Source organism: Megascapheus bottae, chromosome 16 (assembly GCF_031878675.1).
Source record: "Megascapheus bottae isolate mThoBot1 chromosome 16, mThoBot2.hap1, whole genome shotgun sequence".
NCBI lineage: Eukaryota > Metazoa > Chordata > Mammalia > Rodentia > Geomyidae > Megascapheus > Megascapheus bottae.
Genome location: NC_143524.1, coordinates 56,324,275 through 56,337,260, shown reverse-complemented (window position 1 = coordinate 56,337,260; position 12,986 = coordinate 56,324,275).

The window sequence follows — 12,986 nt, the reverse complement described above, 5'->3', positions numbered from 1 at the left end:
ACAACTTGTGGTGGGGGAGTTTGGGGGGGAGGGGTAGTAAGAGAAAACAATAGAGGGAGTTACAATGTTGGACCAAGCAATATATTCATGTCCTTACTTGTGCAACTGTACCCTCTCTGTACATCACCCTTTAATTGTAAACCAAAGTGCCCTTAGAATGTGGCAATGACATTAGTGCCATATTGAGGTCTATGTTATTCTAACCCTCAAAATTCAAAGTTGTTTGCAAAGCAAATACATTTATTTGCTTACATAGTTTCAATGTGAGGTAGGAGCACCTATTGAATAATATGAACTATGGTGGACTAATGCTTATAAGAGACATCTCATGAGTCCTGTGGATTCAAATGAGAAAATGAAGGTGCAGTAGCTGTGAGAAAAAGAATGTTTTATTTGTGGATTCTCTTCCAAGCCTAGGTAGTTTAAGGGACAAACATGAGTATCCATGGGTGTTTCAATAAAATATTTCATGAAGAATGAATATGAAGAAGAGGACCAGTACACCTACGTGCTAACAAAATAAAGAAAATTACTCCAAAAAGTAATAAAAATAAAGCAACAGCACATAGCTACAAACATCCCATTAAGGTTATGTATAAAATAACAGGGTAATATAGCACAAAAAATTATGCAGCACAAAATTTTCTGTATGTCACTGAACTGAAAACATAAAAATAGTAGGAACTGTGTATACTATACATATTTACCATGACACAGTGATTGTATGCTTTATAATGTAGTAGTTTAAGTTTAAAGTTCGTAACAAATTACAGTATATCAATATTGATACAAACATCTTAAATAAAATATTAAGAAACAGAATACAGACAGCATTAATATTATATCAACTCAACATGATGCAGTTTACTTTAGGAAAAAAAGCATGTTTTATTATTGAACAATTTAGTTCAAATTTCACCCAGGGTAGAAAAAGACAATAAGCTCCAAAAATATTGCAATTGTTTGAATTCTATATTTTTAAAAACTAGCAATGGTTAAAGTGTACCATGCTTTCTGCAAAGCAATATTCTCATTAAAGTGGGAAACAAGTATCCTTCTTTCCACTATTTTGTGATATTATGTATGAATTATCAGACAATGAAATTTAAAATAAATGAAAGAATACAAAGTTATAAAAATTATAAAAGACACAGATTCTCATGTCCTAGAGATCTTATAATTACATAAAGACAAATAGAATTTTTCCAAACCATTTTAATGTCAAAAATTAAGAAAGGAGCAGGTAAACAATGAAGGATGGACAAAATAGTCAATGGATTTAGGTCTAAATGAAGTAGGAAAATTGAAGGAATGGAGAGGGTTTAGAGAGAAGGGGACAATTGATAGAAGGGAATGGAAATAAACTATAAGAGATGGAAACAAGAGGATATTTTTCTTAGTGTACTGTCTAGTTATTTCTTTTTTTCATTTTGTTTTTTTTCCCCCCTTGGATCACCCACTTTTTTTTTGCAATCTATCATGTGGCTTGAATTCAGCCTCCTGAGTAGCTAGGGGATTATAGTCACCCACTGACACCTATCTGAAATTTGATATTCATTAATTATAGAGAAAAATATCCAGAAGTCCTACAGAATGTTAATTTTTGTTTTTTGTTTTGTTTTATTTTATTTTTTTGTCAGTCCTGGGCTTTTCTCAAGGCCAGAGGGCTACCACTTGAGCCTCAGCACCACTTCTGGCTTTTTTTCTTCTTCTATGTATGTGGTACTGAGGAACTGAACCCAGGTCTTCGTGCATGCTAGGCAAGCACTCTACCTCTAGGCCAAACTCCCTGCCTAATTTTCATTTCTTAAATTAAAACTCCTTCAATGAACAATATCAGTAAAGTAAAAAACTAAATGAGAAATTAGAAAAATGATTTCAACTCAGGTCGCAAACTTATTGCTAAAACAGCTGCAAAAGAGTAAACTCAAAATGAGCAAATGATGAAAAAATACAGATAAAATATTGCTACATAAGAAATACAAATTAAAATTCAGCACAGATAGCTTTTTTCTTGTCATGTTTTCTGTGGTCACAAGTGTGATGTCACATTGTGTAGTGAATGATCTGGAAGCAAGGTAATCTTGAAAATGAAATGTACATTTATTAGAAAAATAAAAGGATAAAATTCTGAGCATTTCCAAACACATACACACACACACACACACACACACACACACATATACAGGTGTATATATACGTGTATATAGGTATATGTGTACATATATATATATATATATATATATATTCCTGATGGAGTATTGGTTAGAAATTTCAGTGTATATATCTTTTAGAATAATAATTGAAAGTCTCTTTTGATATACTCTAGATACATATTTATAGAGTTCTGCACAATGATAATTCTGATGCTATTGATAATATCAACATTCTAGGATCAACTTGTTTATTAGTTATAAATTGCACTTTGTATACACAAGTCATAGTAATGAAATAATGGATATATCCTAACCCTGGTTAACTTGCTAGACTCCATATGTAATTACAGAATTCATACACAATTCAATTATATCTGAAAAGATACAAGGAAACCGGTGGGACACTACTTTTCATGTATTATCCTATTTTGTTTTTTGAAAAGTGGAATATCATGTGCAAGTGTGAGCTGCTCAATATGAATAGTTTTAAAATATAAGAAAGGCATAGTGATTAAAGCATCCAGAGTCAAGCCACACATGAGGCTGTCTTTCAAAGAAGTTGCCATTGAAAGGTAACATCTTGAAATCAGTCACCCATAAAAAAATCCTTCCTTATCACTTAGATGCACGTATTTAGTTTGGGTTCATCAGTAGGAAATCATTTACTCCACTTAGTTTTGTTATCCTAGATCTTTTTGGGGATACTCAAATGGGAAACTACTGACACTCATTCCAGGGTCATGGAAATAAATATTCAAGCAGCCATCATGTGAATGATGCAGTGGGATTTTCCTATACTATTTTTCAAAACAGAGAACTATTGTTGTTCTTTTCGGTTTTCAGGAAAGTTGCATCCTTCTTTTCTTTTGGGGGGAGGTAGGGATGTTTTCAGATCTGAATTTATACAGGAATTGCCCTATCCTGTGGTCAATGAATCTCAATGACAGTGTGAGATTCTTTCTCTATTTTTTTATGTCACACCTACCAGAGCACATATACAATTACAGCAAGAGTTTTAGAAAGCCAGTACATATGTCTTCCAATTCAAAAATGTTTAATCTCTAGTCTGTTTATTTACCCTAGAAGAAAACAGTAGGTTGGCTATTCTTCCAGTCTTCAGCAAACCACACAAGACTAGAATACCATAAATTATCTGATGTTAAGGCTATCAGCTACCTCAATATTCTTCTTTACATACTCCTGATTGCTTCTCCCAAAAGGGTGATGATCTCTCAAAGGCAACGTAGCATTTCTATCTCTTTTGTTTCCTTTAGGCAGAGGTTTTAGTCCTATTTTCTTTTTGAAGCAAGCTCTACAACTTGATAAATTTCCATAGTCTTTGTAAGTTTGCCTCTTGGCTGAGGATCCCAGTTAGCATGAGGGAAAAAAAGTAGGTCAAGAGATACATAAAGTGAAATGAAAGCAGGAGAACGAGGAGGCATTCATTTATCCTAAGACTTTTTCTTTCCATGTGAAATCAGTAACAGGCACTGGACTTCCTGTTAGAAATATTGAGGAAAATAATGCTGCTTTGCTGTTTCTAGATAGTTCACTGTTAGTAGGATTACTTTAATCAAAATTATTTTCAAATTTTCAGAAACACTGCCAGAGGGTTCATCTGCTGCTGCTGCTGCTTTTATGCCTTTAAAAATGTATCAATGGCTATGTTGTATTAGGCTGGATGTTGCTTTTTTGATGCTATCTCTTTGATATCTACCATAAGAAATTACGGCAGTTTGGAATCTCTTTGATATCACAAACTGTAGGCCTGTGAGGCGGCATAATGAGCACAAAGGGCTTTCTCAACGCTTCTGAAAAGATTTTCCTCTGGCCTTTCATTGTGACTAAGCCCTCACTTTCACTTGCACACTTTTACTTTGAGAATACAAGTATATACTAGACTCTAATGCTTAACATTTGATCTCAAAGTGTTAATTGGGTCTTAGGTGCTTCCAGAGCCCTTGTAATGTGTCCTTAGGGAGAAAGTTGTGCACGCCTGGTGCTGGGACTACGGCCCTGCTTGTATCATCCATGTTTTTACTCCATTTCCCAAATAACTTCCCCCACTACAGTGCAGCTTACGTAACTATACGGGTGCCAGACTTGGCAGAAGTAAATACAGTTAGATTTGGTTTTCAGAAGATAATATTTTTTCCAGTGCAAGACTATCCCATTAGCCAAGCATGGTGGCTCAAACCTGTAATCCTAGCTACTCAGGAAGCTAAGATCTGAGGATCGTGGTTCAAAGCCATCTCAAACATGAAAGTCCTTGAGACACTTATCTCCAGTTGACCACCAGAAAACTGGAAGTGGTGCTGTGGCTCCAGTGGTGGAGCTCTAGTCTTGAGCTGCAGAGCTCAGGGACAATACCCAGGACAAGTTCAAGCCCCACAATGGTCAAAAAATAAACAACTAGATGAAAATGAAAAAAAGAATCTCCCATTAAATTTTCACAGTCTTTTACAAAAAAAAGAATTCCTTAATCTGAGATTTAAAGTTAATATTGCTTTATGTATTTTTGTCTGCAAAGAAAGTCTAAAGGTAACCTTGAGCCTGAAAATTCTATAGATCAATCTTCAAATCATATTTTTCAAAGGATATTTAGTTGCTACTAGGGATAATTTTGAAAATTAAGTCAATTAATCTTTTTTCTTCTTTATTGTAAAGGTGATGAGCAGGGGAGTTACAATTATAAAAGTAAGGTAATGAGTACATTTCTTTGTAAACATTTTTTTACTTCCTCTTTTTCTCCTGCTTATCACTCCCCATATCCTATATCCCCCAAATTATAACATTCATTTCCAACATAGTGTCTAGTGGTATCATTATTGCATTAGTTCATCTTAACTAATCTTGTATATACTACAGTCACAGTGTATTTTAGTCTTAATTTTATATATATACATTTTTATATATATGCATATATTTATATATGTGTATATGTGTAGACTAGAAACTAAACTATGTATCTACTTAAAATGTTCATCTTTAAGGTAAATGTCTTAATAGATCTCAGTTTCTGTTTCTTTTTATTTTTCATAAATATATAGGTTATCAAAGTAGAAGAAGGGACATTCATTTCTATATTCATTTAGTATTTATTATACTTCTAAAATATGAGAGACTTATCCTAAGGAGTGATGGTACTTACAGAAATATGTGTTTCTATGTGGTGGGAGTATGGCCTACTGGTAGAGTGCTTTCCTAGTAGAGTGCTTGCCTAGCATGCACAAAGTCATGGGTTCAATTCCTTGGTACCATATATACACAAAAATCCAGAAGTGGTGCTGTGACTCATGTGGTAGAGCACTAGCCTTGACAAAGACCAAGGATAGTGACAAGGCCCCAAGTTCAAGCTGGAAGACTGGCAAAAAGAAAAAAAAAGAAGTATGTGTTTCTACAAAATAAATTTCTCCTATTTTCATAGAAACATTAAGTCATGAGTGCAATAAACAATAAACACATAATACGATGTTCTGTCAATTCATAGATGTGGAACTTTGGAAGGATAAAATTCTTATACCTCCTTCAGAGCAAGTCTACAGTTATATAAAGGAGACTCAGCTGCACATAGTGTCACACTCCTGTAGTGCCAGCTGCCCAGGACAATAGGATGATTTGAAGGTCAGACAGGGCAAAGTTGCCTAATCTTTATAGCAAAAGCAAAAAATATAAAAGTGCTGGAGGTGTGAGTCAAGTGTGCAGTGTTTATATAACAGAAGTCCTTGCTTCAATCCAAGCAATTCAAGGTGAAGAAAAGAAGCCATTTTTGCATGTATTCATTTCATGGATTATTTACCTGTTTTCAGTGGAAATCGGTTATTTGAATAAAACAAATGCTAAAATAAAGGTATTTGATTACAACCCATAATGATTATGGATCTGACAAAATTTAGAGTTGACATATACACATCCTAAGATGTTTAGGAAACTTTCTTTTTCCTCCATATTTTTTATTTGGCATCACTACAATATCCCTTGGTCAGTTTTATCCATTCCAACTCTATGCCTTATCTTGCTTCCATCCTTTGAAAATGAATCTCATAATGCTTTCTTGTTCCACTTCCACATGTGTACTTGAAAAGTTTTTTAACCTTACTCTCCTTCACCTTTGCAGTTCACCCTCCCTTCCAGTTAATGTGACCACACACGGGGCAACATCTGTTTCACACTCTTGTCATTAACTTGTTTTTAATACTTGCTAGTTCTTCAAAGTGATGCATCAAGTTTCTCCACATATGTCTATAGAGTGTTTTAACCAGATTGAATCTCTCCCTTACTCTCATTTTCCCATCCTCTGCATCCTATTATTCAATGGCTTCCACTGAGTTCATTTAGGGAACTTCCCTAATTATAACTTTCATAATCGATGCAGGAAAGCCATATTTAGATTGTGTGTTTGACAGTACGAGGATTTGAAATCAGAGCCCTCTGTGCTTGCTACACAAGAACTGTGAAGCCTGAGCTGCTTGCTACTTTTCAGATGGTGGTTTTCCTTTTTTCCCAGGGCTGGTCTTAGACTTGGATTCTCTCATGAGTCGACAAACTGCCCAGCTTGTTTGTTGAGATAGTTTCTCTAACTTATGCTGGGGCCTAGCTAAAGCCACAGCATTCCTAATGACCACTTCCTGACTAGCTGGCATTACAACAGCCACACCTGGGTCTTATTTAGACTGTTTTGAGTGAAAATTCATAACAATCTATGCACTATTTGCTAATTTAATCCCAATGCAGTAAAGCCCACGTTGCTTTTTGCCTAGCCCTCTATTGGCTTGAAGATCCCACAAATCGGTGGAATTAAAAAGTCTGTTAAGTTCCGTTTCACCAGAGGAATGAAACCAGGCTATTTAATGCTTCTGTTTAATTCATGTTTATTCATTATGTTTATCTAAATCTAAATGTTTATTTTGTGGTACTCAATATCTCTGGGGTACTCTCTTCTAGGATTCCATTGAGTATGAGTGAGAGTTCTTTTGTTTCCTACCTTAAATGCAGTAAAGTTAGAGAGTCTTCCTTGAGAGGCTATAAGAATGGAAGAAGGTTTCTAATTCTAAGATTCTGAATATAAGTGAAAAAAATGTAAGTCCTACTATTTAAAACACTCAGTCACTATGGAAACCAGACGGGAGTCCATGGAACATTATGAGATCAGAACAGAGGTCTTCAACTGACAATCAGCTTAATTTTTAAATCCTAAATTCTAAACCTTCAGACAGATGTTTAAGCATCATGAGGCTAAATTCTTCAGGAATTACACGATTTGTTTGAGATTACACAGTGCTGCACTTTGAAGATACTTGCAAAATTCTGCTCTGTGATCTCTGCTTTTTCTTGTCTTCCTTCTTCCTCTTCATCCCTTTTTCCCCTTGCATTGTCTCTTTTCTTTCTTTTTATCATCCTTCCAACCCTCCTCTGTATAAACTTTATTTTTCCTCTTCTTCCTCTCTTTCCTTTCTTCCCTAAGGATCTTCCACTTTTAAAAAATTCATCTGGGACTTGGGTTTGAACTTAGGGCCATACATTAGTTGAATTTGCTTGCTTTGTTAGTGCTTTACCACTCAAGTCATGTTTCAAAGTTCTGCATCTCGCTGCTTAATTGGAGAGAATCTCATGGATTTTTGTGCTGAGGCTGGCTTCAAACTTTAACCCTCCAGATCTTGGCCTCCTGAATAAAACTAAGAATCTACGTGTGAACCACAACCATTTGATTCATCTTCCTCTTTAGAGAAAATGAGTGTTTATAGGAGGACTTGTGGGTGTGGAAAGAAATGGAAAGAAATTTCCTTTTAAAATCTTTGTACTAAATAATGGTTTTAAGAAATGGAGAGAAGGAAAATACGTTAAAGTCTAAGATGAGAAAAATAGGTAGAAGATTATTATTTAAACATGTAACTAATTAGTCTAGCTAGCCCAGGAGCTCTGTGAACTCATATCTCAGAAATAACCAGAATAAAAAAGCATAGGGCAAGTGATAAATTGAAAGCCTAACAAGAATGTGACCATAATTTCGATCCCCAGCACCGTCAAAAAGAAAAGGAGGGGAAGAAGCAGAAGGAGCAAGTGGAAATGGAGGAGAAGGAAGGGGAGAAGGAGGAGAGAGAAGAGAAGAGAAAGAAGAAAAAAGATCATTGGAGAGGGATTGGAAATAGATTCACCTGTGAAAAAACTGCAAATAAAAACCAGTTTCCTGGGACAAATTGATACCAAAAACTGAATGGTTTCAAAAACTTGTAGTTTGTTGCAATCATAACTAAAGCTCAGAAATCCTATGCTAGGAAGTCTATACATACAAATGACTTCAATTACTTTAGAATCTACATTACAATAACTGACTACAAGAATATATATTTTTCATATATATTTTTATTGTACTTAATAGAAGGGTTACATTATATTCACCAGATAGAAGGTGTATTACCTCACAAACATTGATTCCCTTTCTAATGTCTTGGTCCCCATTTCCCTTCCCCCACCTCTGCCCCTCATCTTGTTTCCCCCTCATCCATATCCTATTTCAAATAACCAAATAAGCATATATACAATATGTCAGATAACAAGGTAAAATACTGTAACAATATGAGATAACAAAGGGATAGCAAAAGAGATAAGAGATAACATAGTACATTAAAGACAACAATCACTCATTATATGGCTTTTGTTTCTAAATCCTGAGGTCCTTTCATTTATCATTATATTATATGGCCTTATGTAGCTAGGTTTTGTTCTATTGTAAATCTCTGCTAGGAGAGCCCCAGGTTTCTACTGATTATGGCAAATGAGGAAAGCCATTGAGCCTATGTTCCTTTGATTCTGACTTACTTCACTTAATATGATTTTTCCTAAGTCTTTCCATTTCCTTACAAATGGGGCAATGCTGTTCTTACAAGAATATATTTTTAACTTGTGTCGTTAATTCCATGTTTGGAAATCACTGAACGCTAGGCACATTACTCTTCATGAAGAATGTACAAAACGAGCTTACCCAAAATAAGTCAACATGCAACAAATATTTGCATTTTCTCAGGGAAGGCAGGAACCTAAATGAGTAACTATGAATTCATATGATACTGTACAATATGCTAGAGCTTTTTAAGTGAAGTCCTGTGGTCATACCAAGCACTCTCAATTCATCCCTCAGACAGCTTGTGTTGCTGGAACTATTGTTGAGGGCTAAATGCATGTTTGTTTATGGGAATAGGTATAGTACCAAGTGCTTTCCAAAAACTACAACAGTCATGTTGAAGATACACAATTTGTTAGTAAAAGGCAATCGAGTTATGAAGAGACTAGAAAAGGCAGAAATAAAGGATCATGAAACCCAGGTAGGGATGCTTCATAATAGGAATTCTATAATGAGCACAAAGGAATGAAATAAAAAAAGATTATCAAAGTCTATTTTTCCTGAGTATCTACAGAATGCACATTCCTTTGTAAAGTTCAGAAAGCCATAATTTGTGGCTGGGAGTGTGGTCTAGTGGTAGAGTGATTGACCAGCATGCACAAAGCCCTGGGTTCAATTCCTCAGTACCACATACACAGACAAAGCCAGAAATGGTGTTGTGGCTCAAGTGGTAGAGCACTAGCCTTGAGAAAGCTCAATGACGGTGCCCAGGACCTGAATTCAAGCCCAAGGACAGCTCCGAGGCCCTGAGTTCAAGCCCAAGGACAGCTCCCGGGCCCTGAGTTCAAGAAAGCCATGCATTCCAGAGTGTCATAGCAGAGTTGAAGTGATTGCATGAGGCACTGAAACTAGATCTACAATACTTTCCAAATGGTTAAATGCTGAGAATTACTAACACTGTATAATTGCCATAGACAATCCATTTCTCTAATATGCTAATTAATATTTACTCCTTTAGGATTAATCATAAAGCAGTTGATATTACTGTATCCTTTACAAATAAAGAAGGTACAGTGAATTCAACTGATCTGTTCACATGCAACTATTAAGCAGATCAGTCAATCATCAAGCCTATGTTGAATGGCTTCAATAATTGTGCTTTCAACATGTGCTGCACAGTTGAATATCTACATTGATCATAATAGCGTGTTGAGGAGTTACCAGGTACATGCTCTGTGTTTTCTCAGTGTAATTTATTTAACATTTACAACTGACTTATGAACTTGCACTTTGCAGTTAAGAAATGTAAGGAACAGAATTTAATGTTTTCCATTGAACCTATAGGGTGTAGCTTTCATTTATTCAGATAAGGTTACTGAGAGACCAAAGTATCCATAGCTCAACATCCTTATTAAATGTGAGCTCTAAAATAAGTACTTAGTAATACGAAAGATGATATTAGTCTGAGAAATTTTAAAATTCTGGCATTCACTGCTTACTGTAAGTAATGGCTGGCTTTAGCTCAATAAATTGCTTCTAAGCAAATGTAACATTGGAAAACAATAGACATCTCTCAAATGCCTTAGCTGTGGTATGTAGGACATTAGATTTCAGGTGGTACTTTCATCTAAGTGTAGTTTGAAGAGTTCCAACAGCTATATCTAAAGCATTAGGAGGATAAGTGGCTCATAATGCACATGGCACAAACTTTCCAGGGATTCTCTTAAACAATGGTTCCAAGGTTCTATTTGGAAGGATAAAATCTTCTGTATAACTTTCCCTGGTCATTTAAATGCAAAATAGAAATCTCTTGCCATTTTATCAAATCTATATTTCACTGTAAGCAAAAGAATTCACTGCCTTTGCCAGACATAGTGACTATGATTTACCAAAGACTTGTACCTGCAATTTAAATACATTTACAAATTGATAATCTCTACCAGGGTTGAAAATGTCCCAAGTGAAGTGGAAAATAGAACCCTGTATGTAAGATATTGACCATTCTAATATATAAGATGTAAATAGCTATCTAAAATTAAAATAAAGTGATCCTCATTCTAAATCTGCCATCACCAAATACCATGTGTCTGTTGTATTTTAAAGATGGTACAACTTCTTCAGATTTCCTTTTTGGATATCTGGAGTCAGTCATACTAGATAGTTGCTATGATATATATTTTACAAAAATAAGACAGGAGATTTCTGGTCAGTAGCAAAACTTAATGCAGAAAGGAATTTCTTTAGCCTATATTTTACTCCAATAATTCAAAACAATTATCAAAATTTTTCCTACACACTGTGTGGTATTGGAACAAAAGAGTTCAGTTGTGAGAGAGAAGAACTATGATTTGTTAAGACTTTTATCATACTTTTAGTTTAAAAAGTGACTTTATATATCATGAAAAAATAGAATATTTAAAAAATTATCCTTCTTTTTTCTCATTTCCAGATAAAGAAATACAATTTTAAACTTCAGGAGTTTGTCTCAGACTCAGACCCAGAACCAAATAAAGATTTAATTTTTCCATGCTGTTCTAACATATCTGCAAGCCAGTGGATATTGCTGCATGGTAGGTAGTAGCTAAGAGCATTCCTCCATCTTGGCATACACCTGGCCTATCAGAAAGATGTTTTGCCACCTGCAATAGAAGAACTAAGCATAACCAATGATCACAGAGTAATGATGATGATGATGATGATGATGGTGGTGGTGGTGGTGGTGGTGGTGTGTGTGTGTGTGTGTGTGTGGTCAGTCATAGGGCTTGAACTCCAAGCCTGGACACTGTCCCTAAGTTCTTCAGCTCAAGGCTAGCGCTCTACCACTTTGAGACACAGTGCCACTTCCAGTCTGGTAGTTAATTGGAGATAAGAGTCTCATGAACTTTTATTCTGGGACTGGCTTTGAACCACAGTCCTCAGATCTCAGCCTACTGAGGAGCTAACATTACAGGTGTGAGCCATTAACACCCAGTAAATCTATATTTTTGGTGTCAGGAAGGCTGTTTTTCTGGGGTTTCACCTTGAAAAATGCTACTGGAATTTTTGTAGTGCACAACCCCTGAGTGACTGATATTCATTTCACATTGGCCAAATAAACACATCACAGGACTCTTGACTATGTTTATCTGACTAGAAAACAGGGAGGTGAATACCCCCCCCCCCACACACATGTACTAACATCTGTGAATTCAATTTGTCTTTTGTGCCCTAGATAGATTTATAAATTTTAATACATTTTATTGTGACATTTCATACACATGTATAATTACTTTGATCTTCTGTTGATTCCCTTAATACATCTCTCCTCTGTCCCTTCTTTCTGATATCTCTTCTTCCCTTTTTCTTTCATGCCTTTAGAATAAAATCCAGGTGGCACATGTGAGAAAACTTGCAATATTTGCTTCTCTGAGTTTGACAGTGTGTGTGTGTGTGTGTGTGTGTGTGTGTGTGTGTGTGTGTGTGCAGATACAAATCTGTGCATGTGCTCCTACAGTAGGGCTTGAACTCAGGGTATGAATACGCTCCATTAGCTTTTCTGCTTAAGCCTGGCACTCTAACACTTAGCCACAGCTACATTTTCAGGTCTTTGGTTTTTAACTGGAGATAAGAGTCCTGCTTTCCTGACCAGTCCAGCTTCAAACCCTGATCATTAGCTAAAGGTAGAAACCACTAGCACCAGACTGAATCTGATTTATCTTGTTTAACTCAGTGACTTCCAGTTCCATCCACTTTCCTACAAATGTATGCCTGCAATTTATATTGAAAATTTGTGTGAGATCACTTAATATGAAAATGTGTCTAATTTCTGATTAAAAATTCTGTGTTGAAGATATGACTTTCAAAATTAGGAATACTATTTAAAAGCTACCCATCTGTTGTCTCATTTTTAATTTTTCTGGTTTTGTTTACACAATAAATTAACCAAAATCAGGATACCTGTACAGAGGAGGAACTCAGAAAAGCAATTCTTATTCAGCTGATGCTCTGCC